Here is a 12,402-nt window from a genome sequence, read left to right on the forward strand (position 1 = left end):
GGCGCGGTTTCGAATCCCGTAGCTGCCGGGGGCTTTGCTGTGATCGCGTTAAGCTGCCGCTTTTTCTTCAAGTGTAACCTCCTTGAGCTCACATATGTTTGATACATGGAGCATTGTGGCTCCGCCTGACAGTTACAGCTACGATACTTTAGTGGTTACGGAAAGCCCAGGTTCGAAACCTGGTCACGGTACGAAAACGTCTCTTGACGCTTTCTCCTTAACTGCGACAGCTACAGACAAGTGGCGTCGCTACCATACGGCGGGCACGGCTTTTTCTTGCTGTGGATGGCCTAAAGAGACGCTTCCAGTGGGAGAGCAGTGGAAATACATGGCACGGCGATTGCCAAGATACTTCCATTTCGAAGTGATCTTTGTAGTACAAAGGAAACGTTTTGCGGCTGCTGCTCCAACGGTAACGTGGCCGAGCGGTCTAAGGCGCTGGTTTTAGGCACCAGTCTCTTCGGAGGCGTGGGTTCGAATCCCACCGTTGCCACTTTTTACGTCTCATTTTTGTGCCGTTGCGGTGTGTTCTCGTGGGGTAGGACGCAGCTCTTGTGACGCGCGTGCTGTGTAGGTAGCGTGGCCGAGCGGTCTAAGGCGCTGGTTTCAGGCACCATTCTCTTCGGAGGCGTGGGTTCCAATCCCACAGCTGCCAAACGTGTAATGTTTCCTGTGTCGAAGGCAGGTGCACTCATTGCCCGCAAAGGAAACAGCACAACAAGGCGTGAGCGTCTGCTTGGTGAATTGTCGTAGAACAGTGCGTGGTGCAACGACAGGATTTGTAGGCACCTTTTGCTCTCATCATTGCTGGCGTCCGTCTCCACGAAATGCGTCCGGGGCACGCCGTTCTATAACGCGAGAGAGTGGATTTTTTACAGTTGTCGTCAGTTAACCGTGGGTGGCTCCTGCGTTCGCTGGAAAGAGCACTGCCGTCGTTATCCGGTGTGGTCTAGTGGCTAGGATACCTGGCTCTCACCCAGGAGGCCCGGGTTCGATTCCCGGTACCGGAATCGCGCGTTTTTGTTGCTCCTCTTATGCGACTTGTCTCGACTTTGCTCGACTGACGCTACGCTGACGCGTGCAGAAAGCTACGTTAAGTATGATTCACGGCAACACCTGACGGCGAGAGAGATGAAGCGTCTATCCACTTGTTATCCAGCCACATACCTGTAGTCAAGAGGCTTGGGGGACTGCAAGACATTGCCACGGAGGTGAATGCAGCTAACCACTGTAGTTAGTGTCCTGACAGCGCAGGCACGTTCATTTGCTCGTATACATGTGATGGAGACCGTGTCTCACACTGCTGTGGCGTACACCTTGGCCTAGGCTCTGCTGTGTATCGCCACTTGCATTACAGGCAGCTGCTTTCGCGGGCGCGTCCGTGGCCGTGATCGTCTAGTGGTTAGGACATTGCGTTGTGGCCGCAATAACCCAGGTTCGAATCCTGGTCACGGCAATTTTGAAAGTTTTGCCTTGCTGCCGTTGCAATGACGAGTACTCGAAATGACAGTACTCTCTTGATTTTTTCACTCGTGTTCCGCAGGCCGCAGTTTGCCCTACCACTTCATCCCCAACACGTAATGTCGCCTCCCAGAGCGCAGACGTCCGCTGCTCTCTGTAGTCGAAAAGGGCAGTTGTTTGAAGTGCGATGGATGAGCAGCCAGTCCCAGCAGAACAGGAAGCTGTGGCGTGCACTGTTTGTACAAATGCTAGGAACACTGGCGCACCAAGCAGCGCATGTAGCGTGGCCGAGCGCTTTAAGGCGCTGGTTTAAGGCACCAGACTCTCTGTAGGCGCGGTTTCGAATCCCGTAGCTGCCGGGGGCTTTGCTGTGATCGCGTTAAGCTGCCGCTTTTTCTTCAAGTGTAACCTCCTTGAGCTCACATATGTTTGATACATGGAGCATTGTGGCTCCGCCTGACAGTTACAGCTACGATACTTTAGTGGTTACGGAAAGCCCAGGTTCGAAACCTGGTCACGGTACGAAAACGTCTCTTGACGCTTTCTCCTTAACTGCGACAGCTACAGACAAGTGGCGTCGCTACCATACGGCGGGCACGGCTTTTTCTTGCTGTGGATGGCCTAAAGAGACGCTTCCAGTGGGAGAGCAGTGGAAATACATGGCACGGCGATTGCCAAGATACTTCCATTTCGAAGTGATCTTTGTAGTACAAAGGAAACGTTTTGCGGCTGCTGCTCCAACGGTAACGTGGCCGAGCGGTCTAAGGCGCTGGTTTTAGGCACCAGTCTCTTCGGAGGCGTGGGTTCGAATCCCACCGTTGCCACTTTTTACGTCTCATTTTTGTGCCGTTGCGGTGTGTTCTCGTGGGGTAGGACGCAGCTCTTGTGACGCGCGTGCTGTGTAGGTAGCGTGGCCGAGCGGTCTAAGGCGCTGGTTTCAGGCACCATTCTCTTCGGAGGCGTGGGTTCCAATCCCACAGCTGCCAAACGTGTAATGTTTCCTGTGTCGAAGGCAGGTGCACTCATTGCCCGCAAAGGAAACAGCACAACAAGGCGTGAGCGTCTGCTTGGTGAATTGTCGTAGAACAGTGCGTGGTGCAACGACAGGATTTGTAGGCACCTTTTGCTCTCATCATTGCTGGCGTCCGTCTCCACGAAATGCGTCCGGGGCACGCCGTTCTATAACGCGAGAGAGTGGATTTTTTACAGTTGTCGTCAGTTAACCGTGGGTGGCTCCTGCGTTCGCTGGAAAGAGCACTGCCGTCGTTATCCGGTGTGGTCTAGTGGCTAGGATACCTGGCTCTCACCCAGGAGGCTCGGGTTCGATTCCCGGTACCGGAATCGCGCGTTTTTGTTGCTCCTCTTATGCGACTTGTCTCGACTTTGCTCGACTGACGCTACGCTGACGCGTGCAGAAAGCTACGTTAAGTATGATTCACGGCAACACCTGACGGCGAGAGAGATGAAGCGTCTATCCACTTGTTATCCAGCCACATACCTGTAGTCAAGAGGCTTGGGGGACTGCAAGACATTGCCACGGAGGTGAATGCAGCTAACCACTGTAGTTAGTGTCCTGACAGCGCAGGCACGTTCATTTGCTCGTATACATGTGATGGAGACCGTGTCTCACACTGCTGTGGCGTACACCTTGGCCTAGGCTCTGCTGTGTATCGCCACTTGCATTACAGGCAGCTGCTTTCGCGGGCGCGTCCGTGGCCGTGATCGTCTAGTGGTTAGGACATTGCGTTGTGGCCGCAATAACCCAGGTTCGAATCCTGGTCACGGCAATTTTGAAAGTTTTGCCTTGCTGCCGTTGCAATGACGAGTACTCGAAATGACAGTACTCTCTTGATTTTTTCACTCGTGTTCCGCAGGCCGCAGTTTGCCCTACCACTTCATCCCCAACACGTAATGTCGCCTCCCAGAGCGCAGACGTCCGCTGCTCTCTGTAGTCGAAAAGGGCAGTTGTTTGAAGTGCGATGGATGAGCAGCCAGTCCCAGCAGAACAGGAAGCTGTGGCGTGCACTGTTTGTACAAATGCTAGGAACACTGGCGCACCAAGCAGCGCATGTAGCGTGGCCGAGCGCTTTAAGGCGCTGGTTTAAGGCACCAGACTCTCTGTAGGCGCGGTTTCGAATCCCGTAGCTGCCGGGGGCTTTGCTGTGATCGCGTTAAGCTGCCGCTTTTTCTTCAAGTGTAACCTCCTTGAGCTCACATATGTTTGATACATGGAGCATTGTGGCTCCGCCTGACAGTTACAGCTACGATACTTTAGTGGTTACGGAAAGCCCAGGTTCGAAACCTGGTCACGGTACGAAAACGTCTCTTGACGCTTTCTCCTTAACTGCGACAGCTACAGACAAGTGGCGTCGCTACCATACGGCGGGCACGGCTTTTTCTTGCTGTGGATGGCCTAAAGAGACGCTTCCAGTGGGAGAGCAGTGGAAATACATGGCACGGCGATTGCCAAGATACTTCCATTTCGAAGTGATCTTTGTAGTACAAAGGAAACGTTTTGCGGCTGCTGCTCCAACGGTAACGTGGCCGAGCGGTCTAAGGCGCTGGTTTTAGGCACCAGTCTCTTCGGAGGCGTGGGTTCGAATCCCACCGTTGCCACTTTTTACGTCTCATTTTTGTGCCGTTGCGGTGTGTTCTCGTGGGGTAGGACGCAGCTCTTGTGACGCGCGTGCTGTGTAGGTAGCGTGGCCGAGCGGTCTAAGGCGCTGGTTTCAGGCACCATTCTCTTCGGAGGCGTGGGTTCCAATCCCACAGCTGCCAAACGTGTAATGTTTCCTGTGTCGAAGGCAGGTGCACTCATTGCCCGCAAAGGAAACAGCACAACAAGGCGTGAGCGTCTGCTTGGTGAATTGTCGTAGAACAGTGCGTGGTGCAACGACAGGATTTGTAGGCACCTTTTGCTCTCATCATTGCTGGCGTCCGTCTCCACGAAATGCGTCCGGGGCACGCCGTTCTATAACGCGAGAGAGTGGATTTTTTACAGTTGTCGTCAGTTAACCGTGGGTGGCTCCTGCGTTCGCTGGAAAGAGCACTGCCGTCGTTATCCGGTGTGGTCTAGTGGCTCAGTCAGTTCAGTTTCAGCCGTGCTCGCGAGTGGCCGCTGTTAACTGTTGCGCTGCGCTTCAGTGTTTACATCGCTGTACTTGTGCTTCGCCGAGTGCCGTCTGTCCGTTAATCTCCGTGTTCGTTCCTGTTCCTTGTGATCTGATCACTCTTTCTGGTCTTGCTGCTGCTACTTGGAATTTCGGTTGTTTAACCGAAATTGCTTCGCTGGATTAACCATGGCTACAAACCTCAGGAAGAATACTCTGGTATTTGCTTTTGACAAAGAATCCCGTCCTGTTCAGCCGACATCCCTGGAAATTGATGACTGGATTACACAGGTAATTGGTCTAAATTCTGAAACCGTTCATACCTGGCAACTGGATCAGGAAAAATACTGTGTTTTTGTCAAGTTAATCAGTGCTTCGACTGTTGATAAAGTGTTACGAAAGTGGGGCTATGAAGTAGATTTTGTGCATAGAAATGGTTATAAAAGTAAGGTTTCCATCTATAGAGCGGACATTCATTACAAAACCGTTCGTGTCTTGAATCTCCCCATTGAAATTGAAAATGATAAGATTAAGGAAGCTCTTTCAAACTACGGAGACGTTAAATCAATTGCAAATGAAAGATGGTCGCCTCGCTTTAAACTGCAGTGTTTTAACGGGGTCCGCTGTGTAGAGATGGACGTTAAGACGAATATTCCGTCTCACATAACTGTTTGTGGGTATAAGGCACAAATTGTTTATACAGGTCAGGAAGCTACATGTCATATATGTAACGAAACCGGCCACTTCAGACAGGAATGTCCGCGGCGAACTGTTGTGCTTAAAAGTAATTTGATACAGCGTCAGAAGCTTACCTTAAATGATCTGTTACCAAAGAATAGCCCGGAACAACTGGTTGAGGATGTTTACGCAGCGGGACAAGCTGATGTCTCCCTTCACGATAACAGTCAATTTCCCCCGTTAACAACAAAAGGAAACCCCGTTGCCACTACTCGTGAAACTGAAATGCAACCGAAAAAACGACCTCTGGAGCTAACTGATAGTTGCTCAGAGGACGAGCTGTCTTGTCCCACTCCCTCACTTCGCAAGCAAAAACAGTGCGATGAGAAGGCAGAGGAACCTGAAGGCAAAATGCGAATGGAAACTAATGAACAGAAAGATAATACACATACGGTACCAGAAAATGAAAGGGGTGTAAGTAGCATTAATTTGCAAGAAACAACAGGTGCAGTAGCCGATTGCAAAGATCAGAATCTATCTGTTAATAAACAACTTCAGGGAGAGGATGCAAAACTGCAGTCTCCATTTGTTTCCCTCGATCAGAAAGTGAGTGAAATTAATAAAGAACGAGGAAGTGGTGGCCAAACTGAAATCACGGTCAACACCTCAGGGCAGGCGCCGGCAACCGAAATTGCGAAAGCGTCTGCTGCTGCTCCAGATAAGCCGCGAAGTAAAATACCGACGCAACCAAATGAGAATGTAGCTCGTAACCAAGGGAAGGGAAAATCCAGTAGGGGCGACCCAAGCCCAAAGAATGTTCAGTCCGAAACGGTCGTACACGAATCACTGGAGGAAAAATCAGGAAGTTTACCAGGAAATCAGTCTGCTTGCGGCACAAGAGAAAACGTCAGAAGTAGAAAAAAAACGGGACAGTAACTAATAAACTGATTGAAGTGTTATTCCATGTTCAGCCTTCCGAGACAACTGTTACAGCTTAACTGAACCCTGAACCACAGTAAACTAAATTAGTTCAACAAAACAACTACATAGTGACAGCACAATGACGCAATCTTATTCTGTCACCACTATAAACATAAATAAAATCACGACCGGTTTGAAATTATCGGCCCTTAAGGAATTTTTGTACGAATCCGCGACTGATATTGCCCTGTTACAAGAAGTTCTAATTTCGGATTTGGTAATTCCCGGTTTTGTCAGTTACATAAATGTGTCTCCCGAAACAAGTGTTGGAACAGCTATTTTGGTAAGGGAAGGGATTACAGTAAGCGAGTTGGAACGACTGGAATCCGGAAGGGGAATAGGACTAAACATCTATGATGTGACTATCATCAACTTGTACGCCCCTTCAGGAAGTTCTCATCGAGCTGACAGGGCACGTTTCTTCAAAGATGACCTGATATACTTGTTAAGGAAATCACCAAGACAGTTATTACTTGGAGGTGATTTTAATTGTGTTTTAAATCGAAAAGATCAGTTACCTAATTTTAATTTCTCAAGTGAACTAAAACAATTAGTTACTGGTTTAGAATTAAAGGATATATGGGAAATCAAATACCCCTCCACTGTTGAGTTCACTTATGTCACGGCAACATCACGTAGCAGGATTGATAGACTATATATTTCTAAAAATCTTGTAACTTCCGTGACAAAAGTAGAAACCGTTCCTACGTACTTTTCAGACCATTCAAGTGTCTTAGCTTGCATAAATCTAACAAGACAGCCGGTTCGCCGATTCAAGAATCAGTGGAATTTGAACACTTCCTTGTTAGTTAATCATGATTTAGAAGATCTGATTAAAGAAACATGGGCAATATGCCTGCGAGCCCGTAGTAGATATGCCACTGCTATTGACTGGTGGGTTAAAATGGCAAAGCCAAAGTTGAGGAAAGTTCTTATTCAATACAGTGCCCAGAGCGCAAGGGAAATGAAATGCACTATAGAGTATTACTATTCTGTTTTGAGAGATCTATATGATCAAGTCTCAGCAGGTTCCTCACTTCGGATAGCAGACATAAAAAAAGTCAAAGCCAAGTTACTTAATATCAAGAGAAGTCAAATGGAAGGGTTGAAGATAAAATCGAAGGCAAATTCGGTGTCAGCAGATGAAACTACTTCCCTATATCATTTAGTGAAGCATACGAAAAACGGGAGAAGGACTTTTATTGAAGAAATTCGAACAAAACACGGCACGATTCTCAGAACCCAGCAGGATATCATGGACGAGATTTATCGCTATTATTGCGAGCTATATTCTGTACATCAAAGTAGTGATACTTCCTTGGAAGAATTCCTTGACATCATAGCCCCACAGCTGACAGAAGATGACAACGAAAATTTTCTCGAGGTTGTCAGTGAAGAAGACGTGTATGAGACTCTGTGCGCCTCGCCACCAAAAAAATCCCCAGGGCCGGATGGTCTGCCAGCAGAGTTTTACATCCGTTACTGGCCAATAGTAGGTGCGAAAATTACGGACATTGTAAATGAGGTTATTCAGGGTAAAATGATTCCGGCTGAGTTTAAGGAGAGTAAAATTGTTCTGGTGCCAAAAAATAATGGAAACAAAGATTTAAATAATTTTCGTCCAATTTCACTGCTGAATTCTGATTATAAATTAATAGCTAGAATAATAAACAAGAGAATTTCATGCCTTACAGATAAAATTATTAGTCAACATCAGAACTGTGCGCAAGGCAGAACCATTTTTCAAAATCTAGCGGAATTCAGGGATATCATTGCAATAACTTCTGTAACAAACATAAAGTGTGCTTTATTGTTTTTAGATTTTTATAAGGCGTTCGATGTAGTTAACCATGAATATCTTCTACAGACATTGAAGAAAATAGGTTTCAACGATAGGGTTATCCAGTTGATTAAGAACATAGCAACTGGAATAAATGCTAAAATAGCGGTGAATTGTCAACAATCCAGGCCGATGCAAATACAACGAGGTATTCCTCAAGGAAGTCCTCTGTCCATGTCGCTCTTCGCAATTTCGCTGGAACCTTTCCTCCGACACGTCCATGCTACATTAAAAGGCTTAACATTATCAGGAAACAAAACAGTTATAAGAGCCTATGCTGACGATATAGGGGTCATTATAAGGAATAATGACGAGGTAACCACGCTAGCAACAGTGATTGATTCGTACTGTAGAGCATCTGGAGCCAATGCAAACGGAAAAAAAAGTAAGATGTTAAATCTCAGAGGTTTTGCTAATATCAACGTCGAGTGGGCAAAATTAGTCGGACAACATAAAACACTTGGGATCACCCTGACAGCATGCCCTATGAAAATGACGGCTTTAAATTGGAAAGTTGCAGCAGATAAAGTGCAAGGAGCCATTGTAGAGAATTTAACTCGATATATGAACCAAGTTCAACGAACACAGTATATCAACTCATGCATCCTTGCGAAGGCTTATTATACTGCCCAGCTGTTTCCAATACCGAGAATGATAGCGAGAAGAATAATGTCCAAAATCACAAAATTTTTGTGGAGAGGTGAAGTGTTCAGAGTACCTGCTAAAGTAGCCACTTTAGATCCTAAAAATGGTGGACTAGGATTAACTGACATAACGGATAAAGCCTCTGCTCTTTTTATCAAAAGGCAAGTTAATTTAATAAGAGACTCGCGAGAAAGCATAACCAGCCAACTTTTCGAGATCATTAAACCTCCAAGCCTGCTTCCCCCGATTGACGTGCAGAATATCAACAGTCGCTTACAGCACGTGAGGATTTTCTATGTTGAGTTTAGTTATGTCAGTGTCGAACTCAGGCAGTCCCGACACTTAACATCGAGAGCCATAATGCGGGAACGAAAGAAAAGCGAAGGAAGAAACAAAATAGAACGACAGTTTCCAAACATTGAGTGGACTGAGATTTGGAAGAACATTAGTTCTAATGTGCTCACGTCTAACATAAAAACGTCATGGTACAAGACAGTTAACAACATAGTTAGCACCAATGAAAGACTGCACGCAATCGGACTCTGTGAAACAAATTTATGTCAACAATGCCATCTAGTTGACACAGTAATTCATAGATATACTTGCAGTGGTCACATGAATAGTTGGAAGTGGATCCGGGAGCAAATAGCTCTGATTACAAGAACATCCCCTGAGTATATATCGCTGTCATTGATAAACAGGCCTGAAGCACGCTATTTCCCAGAAGCAAAAAATAACGCTGTGTACTGGTTGCTGGGAAATTTTGTTAACTACGTCCTTAACAAATTAGGATCCGATAGCATCATAGAGTTCAAGGTACACATGCTGTGTGAGTTCCACAAAATTAGAAGCTATTCGAATCACAAGAAAAAGTTCGGTAATATGCTAAAAATTGTATTTGAAAGAATGGGCATTGGTTAATATAAAAAAGAAGACTGTGTTGACAGTGATGTATTATAGTTACCTTAAGGATACTATTTAAGATTTTACAGTATATTTATTATGTGTGCTTTCTCTACTTCAGAGAGTAGTTTTTTGAAATTTATAAGCTAATGTACAGAACTTATGTGACATTGAGATTGTGTGTCTAATAGTGCCAAACACAAAGCATGAAAGGTGCATTATTGGCTTATACTAGAAATTTGGAAACAGACAGTTTTTTATAGAAATTTCCTTATCGATTGGTTAAAACCATAAGATTCTATCCGATAAATGTAATATTCAATGGCTGGCACATTGCCCTGTTCATTTTTGCAGTGAAAGACTGATTATATAGATCTGATCACTTGAAATACTTAGATTCAATTAATGTCCAGAAAGTGTAGTTGGAAGGCTAGTCAACTTTATTATATATCTCCTTTCCGCCATTCTCAAGTATTTATGTTTAATTTAATTCTTTCTGGTGATTTAGTCAGTAACACAATCTTCTGTTGTCTTTCCTTAATGTCAGCGCAATTGAAATGATCAAACCGCTTTGTTTAAATAACTTCATGTATGTATAACTTAGTATGTATTTGCAATGTGTAACATTGTTTTTTTTAATAAAGGTTTTATAAAAAAAAAAAAAAAAAAAAAAAAAAGTGGCTAGGATACCTGGCTCTCACCCAGGAGGCCCGGGTTCGATTCCCGGTACCGGAATCGCGCGTTTTTGTTGCTCCTCTTATGCGACTTGTCTCGACTTTGCTCGACTGACGCTACGCTGACGCGTGCAGAAAGCTACGTTAAGTATGATTCACGGCAACACCTGACGGCGAGAGAGATGAAGCGTCTATCCACTTGTTATCCAGCCACATACCTGTAGTCAAGAGGCTTGGGGGACTGCAAGACATTGCCACGGAGGTGAATGCAGCTAACCACTGTAGTTAGTGTCCTGACAGCGCAGGCACGTTCATTTGCTCGTATACATGTGATGGAGACCGTGTCTCACACTGCTGTGGCGTACACCTTGGCCTAGGCTCTGCTGTGTATCGCCACTTGCATTACAGGCAGCTGCTTTCGCGGGCGCGTCCGTGGCCGTGATCGTCTAGTGGTTAGGACATTGCGTTGTGGCCGCAATAACCCAGGTTCGAATCCTGGTCACGGCAATTTTGAAAGTTTTGCCTTGCTGCCGTTGCAATGACGAGTACTCGAAATGACAGTACTCTCTTGATTTTTTCACTCGTGTTCCGCAGGCCGCAGTTTGCCCTACCACTTCATCCCCAACACGTAATGTCGCCTCCCAGAGCGCAGACGTCCGCTGCTCTCTGTAGTCGAAAAGGGCAGTTGTTTGAAGTGCGATGGATGAGCAGCCAGTCCCAGCAGAACAGGAAGCTGTGGCGTGCACTGTTTGTACAAATGCTAGGAACACTGGCGCACCAAGCAGCGCATGTAGCGTGGCCGAGCGCTTTAAGGCGCTGGTTTAAGGCACCAGACTCTCTGTAGGCGCGGTTTCGAATCCCGTAGCTGCCGGGGGCTTTGCTGTGATCGCGTTAAGCTGCCGCTTTTTCTTCAAGTGTAACCTCCTTGAGCTCACATATGTTTGATACATGGAGCATTGTGGCTCCGCCTGACAGTTACAGCTACGATACTTTAGTGGTTACGGAAAGCCCAGGTTCGAAACCTGGTCACGGTACGAAAACGTCTCTTGACGCTTTCTCCTTAACTGCGACAGCTACAGACAAGTGGCGTCGCTACCATACGGCGGGCACGGCTTTTTCTTGCTGTGGATGGCCTAAAGAGACGCTTCCAGTGGGAGAGCAGTGGAAATACATGGCACGGCGATTGCCAAGATACTTCCATTTCGAAGTGATCTTTGTAGTACAAAGGAAACGTTTTGCGGCTGCTGCTCCAACGGTAACGTGGCCGAGCGGTCTAAGGCGCTGGTTTTAGGCACCAGTCTCTTCGGAGGCGTGGGTTCGAATCCCACCGTTGCCACTTTTTACGTCTCATTTTTGTGCCGTTGCGGTGTGTTCTCGTGGGGTAGGACGCAGCTCTTGTGACGCGCGTGCTGTGTAGGTAGCGTGGCCGAGCGGTCTAAGGCGCTGGTTTCAGGCACCATTCTCTTCGGAGGCGTGGGTTCCAATCCCACAGCTGCCAAACGTGTAATGTTTCCTGTGTCGAAGGCAGGTGCACTCATTGCCCGCAAAGGAAACAGCACAACAAGGCGTGAGCGTCTGCTTGGTGAATTGTCGTAGAACAGTGCGTGGTGCAACGACAGGATTTGTAGGCACCTTTTGCTCTCATCATTGCTGGCGTCCGTCTCCACGAAATGCGTCCGGGGCACGCCGTTCTATAACGCGAGAGAGTGGATTTTTTACAGTTGTCGTCAGTTAACCGTGGGTGGCTCCTGCGTTCGCTGGAAAGAGCACTGCCGTCGTTATCCGGTGTGGTCTAGTGGCTAGGATACCTGGCTCTCACCCAGGAGGCCCGGGTTCGATTCCCGGTACCGGAATCGCGCGTTTTTGTTGCTCCTCTTATGCGACTTGTCTCGACTTTGCTCGACTGACGCTACGCTGACGCGTGCAGAAAGCTACGTTAAGTATGATTCACGGCAACACCTGACGGCGAGAGAGATGAAGCGTCTATCCACTTGTTATCCAGCCACATACCTGTAGTCAAGAGGCTTGGGGGACTGCAAGACATTGCCACGGAGGTGAATGCAGCTAACCACTGTAGTTAGTGTCCTGACAGCGCAGGCACGTTCATTTG

The 12,402-nt window shown here is 47.1% G+C and overlaps 10 non-coding genes across 10 annotated transcripts; all 10 read left to right on the top strand.

Moving 5' to 3' along the window:
• Positions 1 to 411: 411 nt before the first annotated feature.
• Trnal-uag lies at positions 412 to 493 on the top strand. The gene has a single exon. It is a non-coding gene; the product is annotated as a tRNA-Leu (tRNA).
• A 445-nt stretch (positions 494 to 938) lies between these two features.
• Positions 939 to 1,010, top strand: Trnae-cuc. Its single transcript has one exon. It is a non-coding gene; the product is annotated as a tRNA-Glu (tRNA).
• Positions 1,011 to 1,384: 374 nt separating this feature from the next.
• On the top strand, positions 1,385 to 1,456 carry Trnah-gug. Its single transcript has one exon. It is a non-coding gene; the product is annotated as a tRNA-His (tRNA).
• Positions 1,457 to 2,203: 747 nt separating this feature from the next.
• On the top strand, positions 2,204 to 2,285 carry Trnal-uag. Its single transcript has one exon. It is a non-coding gene; the product is annotated as a tRNA-Leu (tRNA).
• A 445-nt stretch (positions 2,286 to 2,730) lies between these two features.
• On the top strand, positions 2,731 to 2,802 carry Trnae-cuc. Its single transcript has one exon. It is a non-coding gene; the product is annotated as a tRNA-Glu (tRNA).
• A 374-nt stretch (positions 2,803 to 3,176) lies between these two features.
• Trnah-gug lies at positions 3,177 to 3,248 on the top strand. Its single transcript has one exon. It is a non-coding gene; the product is annotated as a tRNA-His (tRNA).
• Positions 3,249 to 3,995: 747 nt separating this feature from the next.
• Trnal-uag lies at positions 3,996 to 4,077 on the top strand. Its single transcript has one exon. It is a non-coding gene; the product is annotated as a tRNA-Leu (tRNA).
• Positions 4,078 to 10,727: 6,650 nt separating this feature from the next.
• Trnah-gug lies at positions 10,728 to 10,799 on the top strand. Its single transcript has one exon. It is a non-coding gene; the product is annotated as a tRNA-His (tRNA).
• Positions 10,800 to 11,546: 747 nt separating this feature from the next.
• On the top strand, positions 11,547 to 11,628 carry Trnal-uag. Its single transcript has one exon. It is a non-coding gene; the product is annotated as a tRNA-Leu (tRNA).
• A 445-nt stretch (positions 11,629 to 12,073) lies between these two features.
• Positions 12,074 to 12,145, top strand: Trnae-cuc. The gene has a single exon. It is a non-coding gene; the product is annotated as a tRNA-Glu (tRNA).
• The last annotated feature ends 257 nt before the right edge of the window (positions 12,146 to 12,402 follow it).

This window comes from Schistocerca piceifrons, unplaced genomic scaffold (assembly GCF_021461385.2).
Source record: "Schistocerca piceifrons isolate TAMUIC-IGC-003096 unplaced genomic scaffold, iqSchPice1.1 HiC_scaffold_694, whole genome shotgun sequence".
Taxonomy (NCBI): Eukaryota; Metazoa; Arthropoda; class Insecta; order Orthoptera; family Acrididae; genus Schistocerca; species Schistocerca piceifrons.